This window comes from Ochotona curzoniae, unplaced genomic scaffold, assembly GCF_017591425.1.
Source record: "Ochotona curzoniae isolate NIBS_2020 unplaced genomic scaffold, NIBS_Ocur_1.0 contig_1880, whole genome shotgun sequence".
NCBI lineage: Eukaryota > Metazoa > Chordata > Mammalia > Lagomorpha > Ochotonidae > Ochotona > Ochotona curzoniae.
In genome coordinates this window covers 139149-157338 of record NW_024465240.1, presented here as the reverse complement: position 1 = coordinate 157338, position 18190 = coordinate 139149, and the positions used below count along the sequence as shown (strand labels likewise).

The window sequence follows — 18190 nt, the reverse complement described above, 5'->3', positions numbered from 1 at the left end:
TGTCTACTTTCTATGAAACAGTTGTACCTACTGGTTTAGCTATTACTGTGTCCAATTCTGCCTATTATCTCTCACATTCATGGAGCTGAATGCACTCACCAATCATTCTTCTGCATGTGGGGAACAATGTCTTGCTTCCTGGGATTTTCAGGCCTTTGTATTGACTGTCGGGCAGTGGGATTTAGCACACTGTGAATATCCCGGCTTCATGGTGAAGAATGCGGGCTTTGCTCATCAGCAGCTCAGCTCATCCTGGATCGTCTCAATGCTTTCAATCTTGTTTCTCATGTTTTGTTTTTCTGTTGTTTTGCGTTCAATTTTGTAGCAGTTTTTTTTGTTTTGTTTTTATTTTTGCTTTACATCAAGTTCAGTGTTTGAAATCTAAGAAAATATGTTTTCTCTTCTAATTTGGATATGTGTATAAACATCACTTGTCTAAATCCAGCCTCCTCAACGCTGCAGTATTTTGGCCTCTTTCTGCTCTGAAATCATCACGTTTGTCCCTCTACTAAAGTGCTGACGGCATTCTAAGTAGGTGGAGTTTGCAGATACTAGAAAAACAGAAAGTGGAGAGTTTGGTGAGAAAGTCTGAGGAACAAAAGGATTTGAGTTCCTCTCCCAGTGGTGTTAGTTAGGAACCCCAACTCATCTTGGGAAATTCACACTCTGTTACATGTTAGGATCTCACAACTCCTTCATATGTCAAAGCAATTTCCACACATAGCTGCCTGCCCAAGCACAAAATAAATAAATAAATAAGTAAACACCAAACTCCAAGTTCACATGCATCTGGATTCCTGAAGGACAACCCCTGAAGCAAGAGTTGGAAGCCAACCAGGTAATTCTCTGAGCAAGGCTGGCATTGGACAGATGAGTTCTAACCTGCACTAATGTATCCAGAGACCCTAAATCAGACACACTAATGAGTAGGTGTACAGGCCCAAGTCCACTGAAGGCACAGTAAGCAAACTGTAATGGGGCGACACCACTGATGGCACCTGCTCGTCAGGTTAATTGACACTGCACAGGGCCCAGAAACCCGGCCCCTCCTGCCTCCTGTAGGTTACTGCATTGTAACTTTGGGCTCTGGTAACTCCCTGCTGGCCTGAAACTTTGTTTCTCCTGCATTGCTCTCAGTCTGACCTGAGGAGGAAAGCTTAAAAAGCCTGATTTTAGCAGCTTGGTGAAGTGGCTGCTGGAGTGTAGCAGGAGCTGCTGTCACCAAGCTTGGGAAATCAAGACTCTTCTAACATCCTACACTTGGGTCAGTGTTATTGCTCTTGCACTCCGCAACACAAACCCCTTCCTTAGGGTACTGTGCACCCCAGATGGAATGCTACCATTCCTAAGTCACCATCAGCTCTGCTTCTGCAAACAGCCAGTACAGAAGCAGCATGCCCTCTCTCAGGAAAAGTAAGAGCTGGAACACAGATTTGTCCTCTAATTCTTGACATAGTCTTAATCTGGGAGTGAGTCCTTGAACGCACAGTGGGATAACTGAATCTATTCACCAGTGCTCTGGTCACAGAACAGCCTTTGGCCATCAAGGTCAGGTGATCACTAGGAACACCTGGGAGATGAAGGCAATTCTGAAAGCAGAAATGCTAAGTGCCAGGGAAGATGATTAAAAATGGGGTTCCTGCAGGGAAGAAGGGAGGAGTTGCTGACAGATTAGCAGTCCCCCTTCAAAAGAGTTTTCCAGTTCATTAACCAAGAAGAAAATTTTCTCTGGTCTGGTTAATATACATTTAGACAAACCTATAACCTCATAGAGCTAAAAATACTTATATGGGCCACAGGCTAAAAAATGAACAACCCAAAATATGCTTCAAGTTGGGCTATTTGCTAAAGCAAGCCCATGGTCATTTCTTCTTGCAGGAACCCCTCAGACACCTGTCACAATACTTCTGGGCCCAGCGTGATAGCATAGAGGTTATAGTTCTCGCCTTTCACGCGCCAGGATCCCATATTGGCACTGCTTCCAATCCTGGTGGCCCCAATTCCCATTCAGCTCCCTGCTTGTTGCCTGGAAAAGCAGTTGAGGACAGCCCGAAGATGGGACCCTGCACCCATGTGGGAGACCTTGGAGGAAGTTCCTGGCTCCTGGCTTTGGATCTGCGCAGCACTGGCTGTTCAGGTCACTTGGGGAGTGAAATATCGGACAGAAAATCATCCTCTCTGTCTCTCCTCCTCTCTGTATATCTGAATTTGTAATGAAAATAAATAAAGAAAACAGGGTCCTCAGGGACATCTCGGAGTCCTGCACCTCTCCCCCAGGCCTCCAGGGGGCACACTCTCCACTGCAGCCTGACCTAGGTCACTTCCAAGGCAGGAGTCATGGAGTGGACAGTTTATGGTCTCCCAGGCCAGCAGGTAGGAGGCCAAGGTGGTGGGGCCATTGTCCAGTCTGAAGACCCGGCAGACTCAGCCTGAGGGAGCGGGAGGCCGGGGGCAGGCTGAGCAAGTGCCATGGCCACCAGCAGGTTGGTGGTTAGTAGATGATCTGGGTCCAGGCTGGGCTCCGGTGTCACTGTTGCCCCGCATGCACAGTGTCCAGAGGCTCCTGGCCCACTTCCTAGGTCGTGTCCATGAAGGGCCTAAACTCCTGTGCCATGTCCATGTCTGGCCCACCTCCTCGATTGTGTCCACCTCTGTCTCCTGTGTTCAGATCGTGTCCACTCAGGGACCAAATTCCTGGGTCATGCTAATGCTTGTCCCCGGCTCCTGGGTTCGTGTCCATGCAGGGACTCCGGTCACTGTCATGTCCAGTCCAGGCAGGGTCTTTTTTTTTTTTTTAACAGCTAGTGATTTTTATTTATTTTATTATTTTTTTTTTTTAGTTTTTTTTTTTTTTTTTTAATTTTGGACAATCTTTATATGGTTAACTAGGGCACAAAGATTCAAAGGCTACAGGGATGTTTATAAGACTCTTATTTCCACATTTATTTTTCCTGTATCAGGGGCAAAGGGGGAGAAAAAGGGAGAAGCCCCACCCAGTCTCCCACCCATCCCAGGTCCCTGATGTGGGGCATGCTCCAAGGGGCTTGCTCCAGTTTTTTCGATAGTTCAGCAGTTATGAATTGCTGCCAATCTTGCCATTTCAAGCAAGATGAGGTCACTATAATCCACTGGTTGACATAGTCCACTTTAGAGTCTCTGTTTGCCCAGATTTTCACTGCCAGCACATGACTGGTGTGGTTAAATGATTTGTTCTGTCCTCCATCCCATGTTGTGGTACCAGAAGTCCTCTTGCAGGTTCCGAAAGACTGCCATATCTCCATGTGCACCTGGTTGTGCTTTCTACTGCTCCGTCTGAGCCTCTGAGGAGTCTCGGCTCTGGCGCTTGCACTCCATGGCAGAACATGGAACCTGTACTTTGCTTCATGGTTAGAGTTCCGAGTCCGGGAGTTCGATTGGGAGATCCAAAAAAAAAAAAAACAAAACTTTGTCTGAGGTGATACCCAGTCCAAATTCTTCTGTGTGCCTGCCAATATGGGGACAATCTGATTCCATTGCCTCAGTCAGCTTATGGATATGCTGGTAGTTTTAAGTGTCAGTTCTATTTCCAGCCCTGTCTTCCACTGGAACCAATGGGTGTTGCAGTCCAGTGTGATTTTCAGCAACATACACTCAGCCTTCACACAAAGCAGTGGGAGCTGCAGCCAAGTTGGAGTGACCCACAATAAGCCCCTCAGCCACGGGATGGCCAGGAGAAGGTGGCCGCTCCCCCAGGTGCTCAGCCTAAGCCTAACACCAAAGGTCAACCTATAAGCCTAATGCTAAAACTAAGTCTAAGGCCTACTGTAAACCTAAGCCTAACCTAAGGCTTACCCATAAACATAAGCGTGACAAAAGGCCTAAAGCTTACCCATAAGCCTAAGCCTAGGCCTAAAGCCTACATATACATCTAAGCCTAAGATCTAAGGCCTACCTCTAAGCTGAAGTCTAAGGCTAAGGCCTAAGGCCTACAAGTAAGCCTAAGCCTGTGGATTAAGGCCAAAGGCCTATGAGTAAGCCTAAAACAAAGGCTAAGTCTAAATCCCAAGGCCTACCCCTAAACCTAAGCCTAAGGTTTAAGGACAGAGGCCCATGAATAAGCCTAAGGTCTAAGGCCTACCCATAATTCTTAGACTAAGGATAAAACCTAACTCCTCCCCCAAAGCCTAAGGCCTACCTGCAAGGCTAATCCTAAACCTAAACCTAAGCCAAAGGCCTAAGGTCTAAAGCCTACTTATAATTCAAAGCTTAAGGTTTAAGGCCTAGCCATAAGTGTAAACCTAAGCCTACAGCCTAAGGCCTAACCTTAAGCCTAAGCCGAAGACTGTGGACTAAACTCTACACATAAACTTAAGCCTAAGACTTAAGGCCTACACATCAACTGAAGCCTTAGCCTAAGGCATAATGCCTACCCATAATCCTAAAGCCTGAGAGTAAGCCTATGGTCTAAGGCAAACCTGTAAGTATAAGCCTAAAGCCTAAGGCCTACCCGTAAGTCTAAGCCTATGGAAATGATGGTAAAGATTACAAAGTAAGGGTCCAGCACAGTGGTCTAGCAGCTAAAGTGCTGGCCTTGCATGTGCTTTTAAGATTTATTTTATTTTTATTACAAAGTCAGATATACAGAGAAGAGCAGAGACAGTGAGGAAGATCTTCTGTCTGATGACTCACTCCCCAAGTGGCCACAACTGCTAGTATTGTGCCAATCCAAAGCCAGGAGCCAGGAACTTCCTCCAAGGTCTCCCACATGGGTGCAGGATCCCCAGGCTTTGGGCCGTCCTCAACTGCTTTCCCCTGGCTACAGGCAGGGAAATGGATGGGAAGTAAAGCTGCTGGGATTAGAACTGGTGCCCATATGGGATCCTGGAGAGTTCAAGGCCAGGACTTTAGCCTCTAGACCATGGCGCCTGGCCCATGGCAGACCCTTAATCTCTTGGCTTCGGACAAGCATGCTATGGCCATTGAGGTTACTTGGGCAATGAATCATTGGATGGAAAATCTTCCTGTCTTTCCTCCTCTCTGTCATGCTGAATTTGCAGTCTTCAAAAAAAAAAAAAAACTACAACATGAAGATGGAAGAATAGTATGGTGTTGGGTGGCATTCTGCACACTCTGGCAGAGGTGATGGGGCTCTGCTGCTGCAATAGTGGCAGCAGCATGGAGGAGGGAAGGAGCATGCAGGGTACTAAGGCTGGGAGCTCTCACAGGGCCTGCCCAGCAGCAGTGGCAGAAGCAGAGGCACCTGAGTGCAGGCTGGGCAGCCAGAGAGAGCTGCAAGTTCGGGGTTACCACAGTGCGTTACACATACCAGGAGAGGCCATGATTGCAAGGCCAAGCTAAAGGATCAGTGTCAACTGTACTGGGCCTCAAGCTGGCCACGCTCAGCCTGCTGCTGTGCACGAGCCTGTGGGGCCATGTGCTGTTCGCACTGCTGCTCATGCAGAAGCACAGCCTGCACCACACCCCATACTGCCTGCTGCTGGACCTGTGACTGGCAGACAGGCTGGGCATGCTCACCTGCCTCCTGGCAGTTGTGCTTGCTGCATGCAGGGCTGTGGCTGCCAAGGGGGCGCTGCTGGACACACTGGCACCAGGCTGCTTTCCTTCCTCATTGGATTCTTCTACTTCCATGCGGCTTTTCCTACTGCTCAGCATGGGTGTCACCCGCTACCTGGGCATGAAACACCACCACTTCTAAGCTGAGCGCCTGGCTGGCTGGCCGTGTACCACTATGCTGGTGTGCACCTTCTGGGCACTGGCACTGGCACTAGCCAAGGCCTTCCTACCTTTACTAGAGCAGGCGGCAACTAGGATGACACACTGTGTGCTCTGGAGCAGTGGCCCAATGGCATCGTTGGTGCTTAGCATTCTGCTGTTTTTCAGGACAGTGGTGGGTGCCACAAATCTCATTTCACTCTGCCTGCACTTCTTCATTCATGACCGCCGTAAGATCAGGCCAGAGAGCCTAGTACCCGCTGTAACTCACGTCTGGACTTACCACAGCCTGGTACCACTGGCCAGGCAGCTGCCAACTGGAAAATAGACTTTGGCATTGGACCTATACCACCCGTGCTCGTGGGCATCCTGGTGGCGGAGTCTGGCCGTGGCATCCACTTCTTGCTTGTGCTGGAGGAGTTCAAGACTGAGAAGTGGCTCTGCAGGATGTTCTAAGCCATCACGCTGCGCTTCATGCTTCTCTGGGGCCCCTACTTTGTGGCCAGCTACCTACTGGTCCTGGTGAAGCCCTGTCCCCCAGGCCTAGCTGATGGCCTCGTGGGGCTCACCTTCTTCAGGCCAGCATTAACCCTGTCTTGTGCTTCCTGTTCAATAGGGAGCTCAGGGACTACTGCTGCACCCAGTTCCCCTGCTGTCAGAGCCCCCAGGTGGCACAGGACACCCTCCGTTGGGACTTGAATGGCAGTGGGCTGTGAGGGCTCCATGAAACCTGAGCGCTGGCACATTTGCAGCTCTGCCAACCTCTTTGGCCTGGGCAATGCTTCTGTCTGTATTTTTGGTTTTGAATCTGCGTTCAAGATGAACAAACACCTGGATTGTAGAGACATGTGGTGTTTTTGGGGTTGGGTGGGTTAAGAATGGCAGAGGATGGTTGGGGGTTAAAAGGGAAGGTTCCATGTGCCAGGCTCGCTGCAGCTCCGGCCTCTTCCTGGGAAGAATACTTTCTGGCTTTCTTGGTGGCAATAGGTTCCACCTTCTTGTCCTGGTTCCTGCCATCTTCTATTCCATGCGTGGTTACTTTTCTCCTTCCTTTTAAGTGCAGGCTACACTCATTTAATTCTTTGACCTTCTCAAGAATCCTGGCCAGTTTCCTATGGAAGCTGTCTTCAAGTGATTTTTTTTTTCAATGGAGAAGAGAGACCTGGGAAGGGACTGGGTGCTCATGTCCCATTTCTTGGGAATCTTCTTGGGAATGAAGCAGGTGGTGGTGGTAAAAGGGAGAGTTGGGTAGGTTTCTGACCTGCCTTCGTGGGTGTGGCCTGCACATCATGGTGTCCTGGCCCTTTCTAGTTCTGGCCAAATGCTGGACACCTGTGTTTGATGTTTCTGTGTCTTTGTACGAGCAGACAAGGGAGTTAGTGTGAAAATCCAACATTTTTTTCCACAGGGAGTGACAAGGAACATTTTTTTTTTTGGTTCTTTCTTTTCTACTGCTGAAAACCCACTGGGCAACTGCTCTCTCTGTATTATATCCATCTCAAATGGCACCATTTCTGTCCCATTGTGGTTTATTTTTTTTTTCAGCATTATAAATTATTCTTTAGTCTTCGGAAATGGGGTTAAAGCACAGTTTTAAGTTTAAAATAGTAAAAAGGAGAATACTTTAAACATTATTATTTAACACATCTTGTTACAAAGCTCCTAGGTACATACATGTACAAAAGAAATAGCTAATATTTCCTGACACTTCAAACCATGACTTTCCCTACATCTCCTGATAAGAACAGTTAACCTTAATGGAAGACTCTCCCAGAATAATTCCAAATTTTTTGCACAAAAATGTACTGCCAGTTGTATGATATGCAGAGATAAGGCCAATGCATCTGAACTTACAATTGACTTGGTCAGCATCTTGATTGAAATGAACATTAAAGAACGGTTGTGTGTGGGAGGGAGATGATCTGAAGACAAAACAGGGCCAAGGACTTTCTTTTTTCAAGACCTTCAGACAGAAAAACAAGACCAAAAATAAAAAAAAAAAAAGCATGAACAAACATGTTCACATTAAACAGTATTCACATTAAAACATGTCAGATTTGCAGTTTCATTTGAAACCAACAACAATCATGAAACGTCATGAAAAAATATAAGGTAAAATCTCCTAGAGGGATTACTAGATGAATTTAAAATGATCACACTGATCAGTAAACCCCAGAGGAAGGAGTCCATATGGGCCGATGGAATTAGAGCCCTTATGGAGTTGCATGTAGATTAGAATTTTTCGTTCAACTAGGTTGAGAAATGCTATGGCTAAAAGTACGGGGAGAATTAAAAAGATAATATTGGCCAGGAACATATTAAGAAGCAGAGTTGAACCTCTGAGTATAAAGTTTTAAGTTTTATGCAATAACTGGGTTCTGCCATCTTAACAGCCCTGGCCCTGGGCAGGTTGTGTGTAGTTTGCTAGATTAAGATTCTTTCATTTATTGGATTTAGAGTGCTGGTGTACAGTGGGCTCTACTTCTCTTGTCCTTTTATACTGGGAGAAGTAAATAAATAGATAGAAACTGACCTGGATTATTCCGGTCTGAACTCAGATCACTTCTAGGACTTTAATCATTGAACAAACAAACCATTAATAGTGGTTGCACCATTTGGGCGTCCTGATCCAACATCGAGGTCATAAATCCTATTGTCGATATGGACTCTACAGTAGGATTCTGCTGTTATCCCTAGGGTAACTTGTCCCATTGATCTATAAATTGAGTCAATTAATGGTCTAGTTGCTTAGGTTAGTCGTAGCTGGATCCATTCAGAGGTTGAGTTATACTCCAAGGTCACCCCAACCAAAATCTCTAACTTAGGGGCATAATTTGTTGGGCTCAAGTAGGGGGGAAATTTGTTTGTGTAAGTTAGTTAATTAAAGCTCCATAGGGTATTGTTGTCTTATTATTTTATTCCACCTCTTCACAGGAAAGTCAGTTTCACTGATTGAAGGTGAGAGATAGGTAAGCCCTCGTGTTGCCATTCATACAAGTCCCTAATTAAAGAACAAATGATTACGCTACTTTTGCAGGGTCAGGATACCGTGCCCATTGAATTTGTGTCACTGGGCAGGCAGTGCCTCTAACTTGTGATGCTAGAGGTGATGTTTTTGGTGAACAGGTGGGGCTAGGGTTTGCCGAGTTCCTTTCACTCCTTTTCATCTTTCCTTGAATGTGCTCTAGTGTTGGACTAACAGTATAATATAGGTAAGTATTAGGCATGGTGTGTTTATGTTTGAGTGTTAACTATCAGTGTTTATACGATTTGATATAAGCTTTTGCAGAGGAGAATGGGTTCTTGTTACTCATATTAGCAGTATCACTTCTATATAGATATATAGATTGATCCAGTGTTATGTGTATTGGGAGTTTATAAATTGGTGTGGGGTTTAGTTGTTGGGTCGCTGTTGAGCTTGAACGCTTTTTTAATTGGTTTCTGCTTTTAGGTCAACTATGGTGATAAAATTATTTACTCTCCAATTCAGGCTGTACCCTGGTTCTAAAGGGCTGTCCCCTTTAGATTAAGTTTTTTGCTTACATTTGGATTTGAGTTTCTGTTGGCAAGCATAAAGCTGAACTAAAATTCTGGCCTGGACAACCAGCTATCACTAGGCTTGTTTGGCTTTTCACCTCTATCTGTATGTCGTCCCACTGTTTTGCCACATAGACGGATTCGTTCTAAAAACTGCTCACAGATAGCTTGTCTAGTTTCGGGGTCTTTGACTAAAATTATTTTTGCCAAGTGGTTTCTAGCTAATTCATTATGTAAAAGGTACAAGAGTTCATCTTTGCTTTTTTATGCTGTTAGTCAGTCTTTCATCTTTCCCTTACAGTACTATCGCCATAGCTCCTGAATTATATTTCTATCTCCTATAATTTAAGGGTGGTAAATGTTTTATTTTAATGACTGGTTTAATTATGCGGGGTTATTGGTTTGGGCTAGGAATAGCTCAAAGTGGTCCCATGATGTGAAATCTTCTGAGTGTACGTCAGATGGTTTTGTTAAGCTATGCTTTGAATTTTGCAAGCACACTTTCCAGTATACTTACCTTGTTATCACTTATCTACTCTAGTACCTGTTGATATGCTATATTTATTTAAGGACATAGAGGGTGATGGGCGGTGTGTGCGTGCTTCATTGCCATGTTCCATTAAGCTCTCTATTCTTAATTTACTGCTAAATCCACCTTTGGCCCTTAGTTTTCATAAAGGCTTTTGTGTTATTCTTTGGAAAGAAAATGTAGCCCATTGCTTTCTACCCTATAGGCTACACCTTGACCTAACATTTTTATGAGGGTTGTTGAGCATACTATTATATCTTTTTAGGGTTTGCTGAAGATGGCGATATACAGGCTGAGTTGGCAAAGGGTGGTGAGGTGGAGCAGGGTTATTGATTACAGAACAGGTTCCTCTAGGGGGGTATAAAGCACCACCAAGTCCTTTGAGTTTTAAGCTGTTGCTAGTAGTCCTCTGGCTAATAGTTTTGTTGTTGTAACTATCCCATCCAGGAGAAACAAGACTTTGTGAAAAAGACATACCAATTTAAAAACACTTCCCAGAGCTTATACAGTGGCAAAGTTGAAATAAAAATTATCATATAACAGATACAGAGTAGTTACAGCTAGAATTCAGCACATAATTACTAAGTATTCAACACACGAAGGTGAATTTGGATTTCTTTTGAAGTAAGGAGAATTCAGGTTTAGGTGTTATAAAAAAACTTATTATTAGCACACTCTGAAAATGTTTTCCTTGACAAAGTTAGGAAAGTAGAAGAGGAAGAAATTTCAATACGTGGAAACCTTTGAAATGAGACAGGCATGTAGATATTGGTACTGAGAAAGTGAAAATAAAAAGAGATTCTAGTAGAATTTCCCATATTTTTATCACATTAAAATTCTGGATGTTTGAATGTATCACTTATGATACATTTTCTCTTTCTGACTTACTTTATCAACTCTTGAAATGTTTGGCACATATTGATTACTTTTTCAAAATATCACCTATTTGCATCTCAGAAGTAATAAGTACCAAAGGACTGACGTAAACATTTCCCACAAGTGTGTGCACACCCAGGTTGAGGCAACAAACACAGAAGAAAACAATGGCAACATGTTTTGTGAGTTTATGTTTAAATCTTGACAAGTAGAAAAATCTGGGACTGATGGTGATGACCTGAATAGTGCTCAGCAGACAGGTGGTGAAGATGGAAAGACCCCCTAGACACTCTACTCATGTAGACAAAACTTTACATTTTAATTCTTTTGGAAATCCCAGGGATTTGAACATGTCTGCCGATGAAATATTTAGAGTGATAAGTAGCATCACTATATGGACGAAAGCCAGCTCACAAGTAATCATGTCTATTGGTCTAGACCTAGAATATGATGGATTGTGAAGATGTGGAATACAAGGAAGAAGCTATAGGTTTAGACAACAATAAAAGCTTGGAAAACATGCACTTTTTGTGATAACATAAATGCGTGTTTGTTTATCTCAGCATATTTGAAAATATTCCAGATACCTATTCAAGGAAACCGGTTTTGTTTATATGAAAATCATGTAAAAATTATCCTTTCTATTGTACCCTCTAATAAACTAAATATTTAGTAAAAATATTGATAGTAAAACTTCTGCACTGTTTTTAATAAAATGTGAACATTTGTCAGTACTTATCATTTTTGAAAATTTTAAAGTCTAAAATCTGCAGCAAAACAATGTGATTTTAATTTGATTTTTCAAACACTTTGAAAAGGTTTCTCTCTAAATATATACTCACATTCAGAAATAAAGTGCAGAAGTACAAAACCCTTCCACAACAACATGACACTCCATGAGTTAATGTAGGAATCAGTGCTTGGTTGATTAAATGGATGCTGAACATTCTCCAAAGCTTAATCTCCTAGGGCCAAAAGAGTTGTGTATCAGCTTTAAGCTAACTAAATGATTGGCTGTTTCCAAATCTGAATGATGCATATCAGCAGGTACTGTGGCCTACTCAGGGTGACCCCCAAGAACCCCCACAAGCCCTAGTTTTTGTGCATGCCAGCCTCTGCTGCAGCCTAGTCAAGCCCAGCACACATCCCATCTGGCTCTCATGCACACCCAAGGTGCTGTGGCTTAGTTTACCCTCCAGCCCTCATGTATGACAACAGGTTCCACTACCTTGTCCAGCCTGACCCACCCCCAGCAGAGGTCTTTGTGCTCACCAGCGGTAGAACAGCCTAGGAGGGCAGTGTTCACAGTTCCCCTGCCAGGCTTGTTCCCAGCTCCAGAGCTAGCACTTACTGGGGAGTACTGCAGTCCAGCCTGCCATGACTTGCACCCAGTCCAAGCACTTGCCAGCTGGTGCTGTGGCCTAGCCTGGCTGGCCCACTTCCATCCTGGCTCTTGAGGACATCAGGGGTGCTGAGACCTATCCCAGCCTTTCCTGTCCCCAGACTGGCTGGCCCTCAGGCACAACTCTCACACTCAGATGTGGAATTAGCAGCCCTGCAAGGGAGTCCCCAAAATTCCTCTACCAGGCTAACTCTCACCCCAGGTCTTGTGAGAGCCAGCAGATGCTGCAGCCTAGTCTGCAACATCCAATCACCAGTCTCAGCATTTGCTAACAGCTGTTACAGCCTGGCTCATCCCTGCCAGCCTCCGGTACCAGCTCTCACGTCAGGTGCAGCAGTATGGCCCAGGCTGACCCACTCCCAACTCTCATGTCAGTTGGTAGGTGTTGAGGTCCAACCCAGACTGGCCTGCACCCTGACCTGGCTCTCACTTGTGTCAGTGTGTTCTCTGGACTGACCCTGGCCAGCATGCTCTAAGACACAGCCCACACACGTGTCAACAGTTGGTACAGCCCAGCCTGGCCTGGCCTGGTCCTATCCGCAGGTCTTGGTGTTCACTACTCAGAGCTGCAGTCTAGCAGGGAGTTCCCCAAGTTTCCCTAGCAGACCTTCAAACTCATTAATTGGGAAACTGTTTCAAGGATTTAGACTTCTTGTGGTCTTCAGGTAGATGGGGCTTAGGACCCTAACTCTACTGCCACATGAGATGCCACTTGTGAGTGGCTGGCAGCATTCTATGACATCACAGTCACTGAGAGCTGCACCCTTTATGTGGTTAGGCAAAAGTGGTCAGTAGTCTGCTGACTGCTGACCTATTCAGATATTGGTGGCTGAAGCAGGAGACATATTTGGAGCAGCAGATGGATTCTCATTTGAGGTGAGTGGGACTTACTCTCTGCCTGTGCTGTGGTATGGGGACAGTCACTCCCAGGTGGGTGTCCCTGATCTCCCAATCCTGTGTCCATGGGTGACACCACTGAGCCTTCACTGCTATACTGTGCTGTGTGGCAGGTGTGAATGTAGATGCAAAGTGTGGGACATGAAATCATGAGCAAGTATTCTGCTCAGCTGTGATGGAGGGGAGGGAAAGGGCAGGCACAGAGGCAAGCTTTATGGAGCTGTACCCCCCTTGGTCAGTATATCATCACTGTCCCATGTTGGCACATGCTATGAATGTGTCAGAAGGGTGGTGATTTGTCTCTTATCTGTTGTCAGAAGATAAAATGTACAAGTAGGCAACACAGTAATTGCTTAGGTAATTCTTAACTGATGAGACAGCAGCAATGCCAAAGACCTTCCTAGGTTCCCAACTGGGAAAGCATCCACCAGAGCAATGCTTCCCAGTGAAGCAACAGAGTGAGGGCCAGGGAGCCTTTAACCCTCCAAGATTTCCAGAAATCCAGGGCACACCCCGAGGAACCCCACCTCCAGGCTCTGTCCTATCAGGGGCTTTTACTTTCACTATGAAATAAATCTGGAGCTAGAAACATAACCTACTTCCCAAATTTTTAGTTCTATGCCAAGCTGAGAAAAGAAAACACCTAGCTTTCCCTGGAACCCCTGAGATGGGAGGCCCATTCACCCCTGTGTCACATATGCAGAGGAACATAGGGGGACCCACATAGAAGTCAGCCAGGGTGGCAGGAGGAAGCCACATAACCCAGGGCATGCAGGAGGAAGCATCAGGCAGCCAGGCTAAACCAGAGCCCAGGAGTCTGCGCACAATCTGCTGGGGTGTCTGGCATATCCTGGAGCCAATGTGGGACATGAAATCATGATGTTGTCTCTAGTGCTGACAGGGCTGAGCTGTTGCTGACTGTCTGCTTCATCCCCCATGGATGGCCATCCTGGCAGTGAGCACTTCAGAAACGGCAGGCCTGAGGCCTCTCCTGCACACATGTGCTGTACCTGTCCTTGTGCACAGCACCTGGAAAATGTCACCTGCTTACGGGTTGAGGACTGGCACTGGGCAGTCACAGCTGTTCATACCTGAGCCCCTACTCAGTGTCCAGGACCACCAGGCCCTGGCTCCTGCTCTACATAGTCAAGTCAGGCTGGTTTGAGGTCCAGGCAAGCAATGGTCAGCTGGCTGCTCCCCTTTCCTCTAGCCCAGCAGGAATCCCTTTGCCCAACACCTGAAACACCAGGGAGGAGGAGAAGAAAGTGCTGGAGTTGACAGTGCTGGGGTGGAGCCAGTTATAGGACAGGAGGTGGAACCCTGAGTTTCCCCACTTCTGGTCATTGCAACAATAAGCATAGGGTGAGAGGACCTCAGTTGGAGCACAGGCACGTGTGGGCCCCCTCTACTACCATATACTCAAGTAAAAATGCCTTCACAGCTGTTCTGGAATCAAACTGTAGAGGAAGAGGTGAAAGAGGGGCAGGTCTAATGGGACATGGGACCTTTCCAACAGATGTCAGGAGGCTTTGGCACACTGGTTCAATGGCACCCCAGCCTCAGCTCTTCCCTCTTCACTGTCCCTGGAGAAGCCACAGGGCCAATCCCTGGTGGCATTTCATAAAAGTGATACTTAAAACCCTGGCCCTCATACCACATGAGACACCACTTGGGAGTGGCTGGCAGCATTCTATGATGTCACAGTCACTGAGAGGCACACCCTCTGGGTGGTTAGGCCAAAGTGGCCAGTAGCCTGCTGACTGCCGACCTATACAGGTATTGGTGGCTGAAGCAGGAGACATATTTGGAGTACCAGATGGATTCTCATTTGAGGTGATGGGGACTACCTCTCTGCCTGTGCTGTGGTATGGGGACAGTCACTTCCATGTAGATGTTCTGGTCTCCCAATCCTGTGTCCATGGGTGATACTACTGAGCCCTTGGTGCCCCTATGGGCAGGGTGGGTTTACAGCCACCTCAGTCCTACACTATATTGTGCCCTGAGTATGGATGTGTGTGCATGTGGGTCTGGGTGGGTCCAAAATCACCTATTCTGCTCCACTCTTATCATCAGCGGGGGGTACAGTAGAGGGCAGTGGGTCTGGCTTTGAGATCGCTGGGGATGCAGGAAGCCTGAGAGGGGCAGGGTGACTCGTGGGTGTGGATGCCCAGCTAGAAGAAGAGTTTCATTCCTAGGAGGCCAGACAGAGGCTGTCCTTGCATCACTTCCCCTCTGCCCTGTCCTCTGGGAACTGGCCAACAAGTGCCTTCAGCCTGGCTGCTGGGGTCCTTGCCTCTGTCTATGGGGACAAATCCTGGGGCATGGAGTGCTGTAGTTTCACCTGTGTTGGGTCATACTTGATTGTGTATCTTATAGAAATGACTGGGCCATCCTGAAGAATCTGAGGGACAAGGAGCATGGTCTAGTCATCTGTCTGTATAAAAAGGTACAGGCCAGGTTTCTGGAGGATGGGAGTGGGTCCCTTGCCTTATTGGCTATGTGTATAATCACTGATCCTGGCTTCAATGGAACAGAAAGAGGGATGGCTCAGCAATCTTTGACTTTGAGCACCCTTGACTTCTGACCTGGGTGCCCCCTCTTGACTGCAACGACCCTATCAAAGGCCCCTTTTTATATGGATGAGGAAACTACTACAGTGAAGACCTTGTGCCAGACAGGCTTGGGTTCCTGTGGTGAGTTATTGGCACTCCAGCTCATCTATGGTTATGGGTGGGTTTCAGAAACTTCAGCAGCTGGCATTCTGGTATGGGGGTCAAGTCACCACCTACAATGCCAGCATCCCATGAAGCTCAGGCAGCTCCTCCCTCTGCTGACACAGCATAGAGTCCTGACACCCCACCCTGTACTCCTTCCCTAGAGTGGCCATGGTGCCTCTCAATTGAGCCTCCTCTCTCCTGCAGTTCTACCAAAGAAGTTTCAAAGGCATCCCGGCAACTTGCGGGGAAAGTTTGGATGGTCATGCTGGATGTCGTTGTGAAGAAGGCCCAGAATCCGGGGAAGTACATGGTATGGCTGCAACCTCATCCTGCAAGCAACCTGCACTGCTCAGGTCTTAAACAGGAGAGTGGGTGGGCAGTCCAGTATTAGGGTCCAGGGCCATCTCATCATCTGGACTTGATCATTCTGCATCCTGCTTCCAGGACCTCCAGACCCAAATAGGCCTGGACATCTGTGCTTCTGACCAGGTCCCTGCCCTTCTCCCTGTTGGGCATATCCTGGCTGCTTGACACAGCAGGTGCTGAGCAGTGGCTGAGTCCATGATAGGCAGGAAGTTCCTGGAATGAGACCCTAACCTTAGACAGAATCCGTGTTAACATACCCAACCCTCACCTGGACCTGCCTTTTGGCCTTGCATCCCCCAGCAATGCCCTCTCCCAAAGTGGCTGGTGCTCTTGCCACATTCAGCACTCAGCTGCTTCTGGGAAATGCAGGAGTCAGAATTTCAGAGGGTTGGCAAAAACTGCTGACTGTCACCTTCCAGGATACCATTAAGAAATAGAGCCTGATTGGCTTTGCCAACCCTGCCACCCCCTATGCACGTCATGAGTTTGTAGCTGCCCCTGGGAGCTGGGCTTGGAGAAATTAATTGCCCAGTGTCTGGTCAAAGCCAAAAGTGGCTTCCAGTGTCTGGATGGAGATGGGCCCTGCTGGAGGGGGAAGCATTGAGGCTCATGAGGGTGTGACTGAGACCCCAGGGAGGGAAATCTGGGGCCTGGTTGGGGCCCAGGCTGAGGCTATTACTGAGAAGGTCTGTGGGCAGGCAGGGGAGTTCACATAGGTACCTTGGTAGATCCCCTGGGCTGATGTTGACCAGAGCTGTCCTTTCTGCATGAGCTAAAGGAGCAGGCCAGGCTGCAGTCCAAACACTTCCATGAAATCAAACTCCACGGTAGAGTGTACTTTCCAAAATCATCTGATGTTCTGAGACCGCTATGGAATAAACTAAGGCCTCTGGGCTGCAGTGGCCCCAGCACATGGGTAGGCCTAAGGGATAGGGTACAGAGATAGGGGCCTAAGGAGACTAGGTACAGGCTCAGCACACAGGTCATTTGTTACTTAAAAAAAAAAAAAGAAAAAAATTCTTTTTTATCCATGGACCTTTATTTATATCGTATACACTTTCCTAAGATTACATGAAAAAAAGGAACACAGGGGAAGAGAATTTATTTTCACTCACATCTAGTAACAATATTACTTCCAGAATACACAAAGAACTGTTAATAACAAAAGCAATGGACAGGCCCTCAGCACCCCAGGGACACAGGCTCAGGAGGGACACTTCTAGAAAGCACAGATTATTCATTGCTTCAACATATGAACACATGCTGAATGCCTGAACCAACGTGGGCTGCCAGTACATGCTGTTAGAAAGGGTGATACGGAAACAATGTGGACCATAGCTCCCAGTGAATACAGGATGCAGACCCAAGTGTGGGTCATTGCTGTGATGGGGCAGTGGTCTGGCACTCAACAGCACAGCAGTGCAGATTTTCACAAAGATAAAACACTCATGTGCCATGTGAACCCAGCCCACACATGCACACTTCCCCAACCATTGAGGAAACCACTGTAAGGGTAATCCTTCACGCTAGCATCCATTGATATGTCCACAATCATCAGACGTGGAAGTAGCCTGGGTGATGGTCAGCTGGAAATTGATAAGCATTCTGTCTTATTGCTTCTCAGCGTTTTGGATAAGATCAAGTGTATTCTGTCCTGTATCTGAATCAGAGAACAGGATTCAGTGAGCAGGAAAGTATGAAGCCATAGGCTCACCTGAATGGATCTCAGGTACATTATGCTCAGAAAGGAGGCTGACCCTCAAAGCCTAGCCAATCTGTGATCCACTCAGGGACACCTAAGAGAGTCCAGGTCCCAGAAGCAAGGATGAGGCAAGGGTGGTCCTGGCAGGTGGAATCTGGAGAGTGTGGCCAAAAGAACCCATGGGGAACAGTTGGGTGCTGGAGCTGCTCATTCATTATATGGCTGAACTGACTTATGGGGTGATGACTTTCTCTGTGGCATGGAAAACCCTCATAGTGTATCTCAACAGAGATGTCCAGCAGTGCAAAGTGGAAATCCACCAGAAGGATAATAAAAGTGCACATACTATATGTACCATGAAATGTCTGTGTGTTCTGGTGGGCAGCTCTACCCAGACAGCTCAGAACAAGCAGGTGCCCAGAGCACACCCTGGACAAATGGCAGAAAGTTGA

At 46.8% G+C, this 18190-nt stretch overlaps 1 long non-coding RNA gene and 1 pseudogene across 1 annotated transcript; one reads left to right on the top strand and one right to left on the bottom strand.

The window, feature by feature from the left end:
- The first annotated feature begins 5121 nt into the window (after positions 1-5121).
- LOC121149039 lies at positions 5122-6428 on the top strand (annotated as a pseudogene).
- A 3422-nt stretch (positions 6429-9850) lies between these two features.
- On the bottom strand, positions 9851-15115 carry LOC121149064. The gene is made up of 3 exons (XR_005882612.1): positions 15105-15115; positions 12948-12950; positions 9851-9929 (listed from the first exon to the last, which is right to left on the bottom strand). It is a non-coding gene; the product is annotated as an uncharacterized LOC121149064 (long non-coding RNA).
- Positions 15116-18190: the final 3075 nt, after the last annotated feature.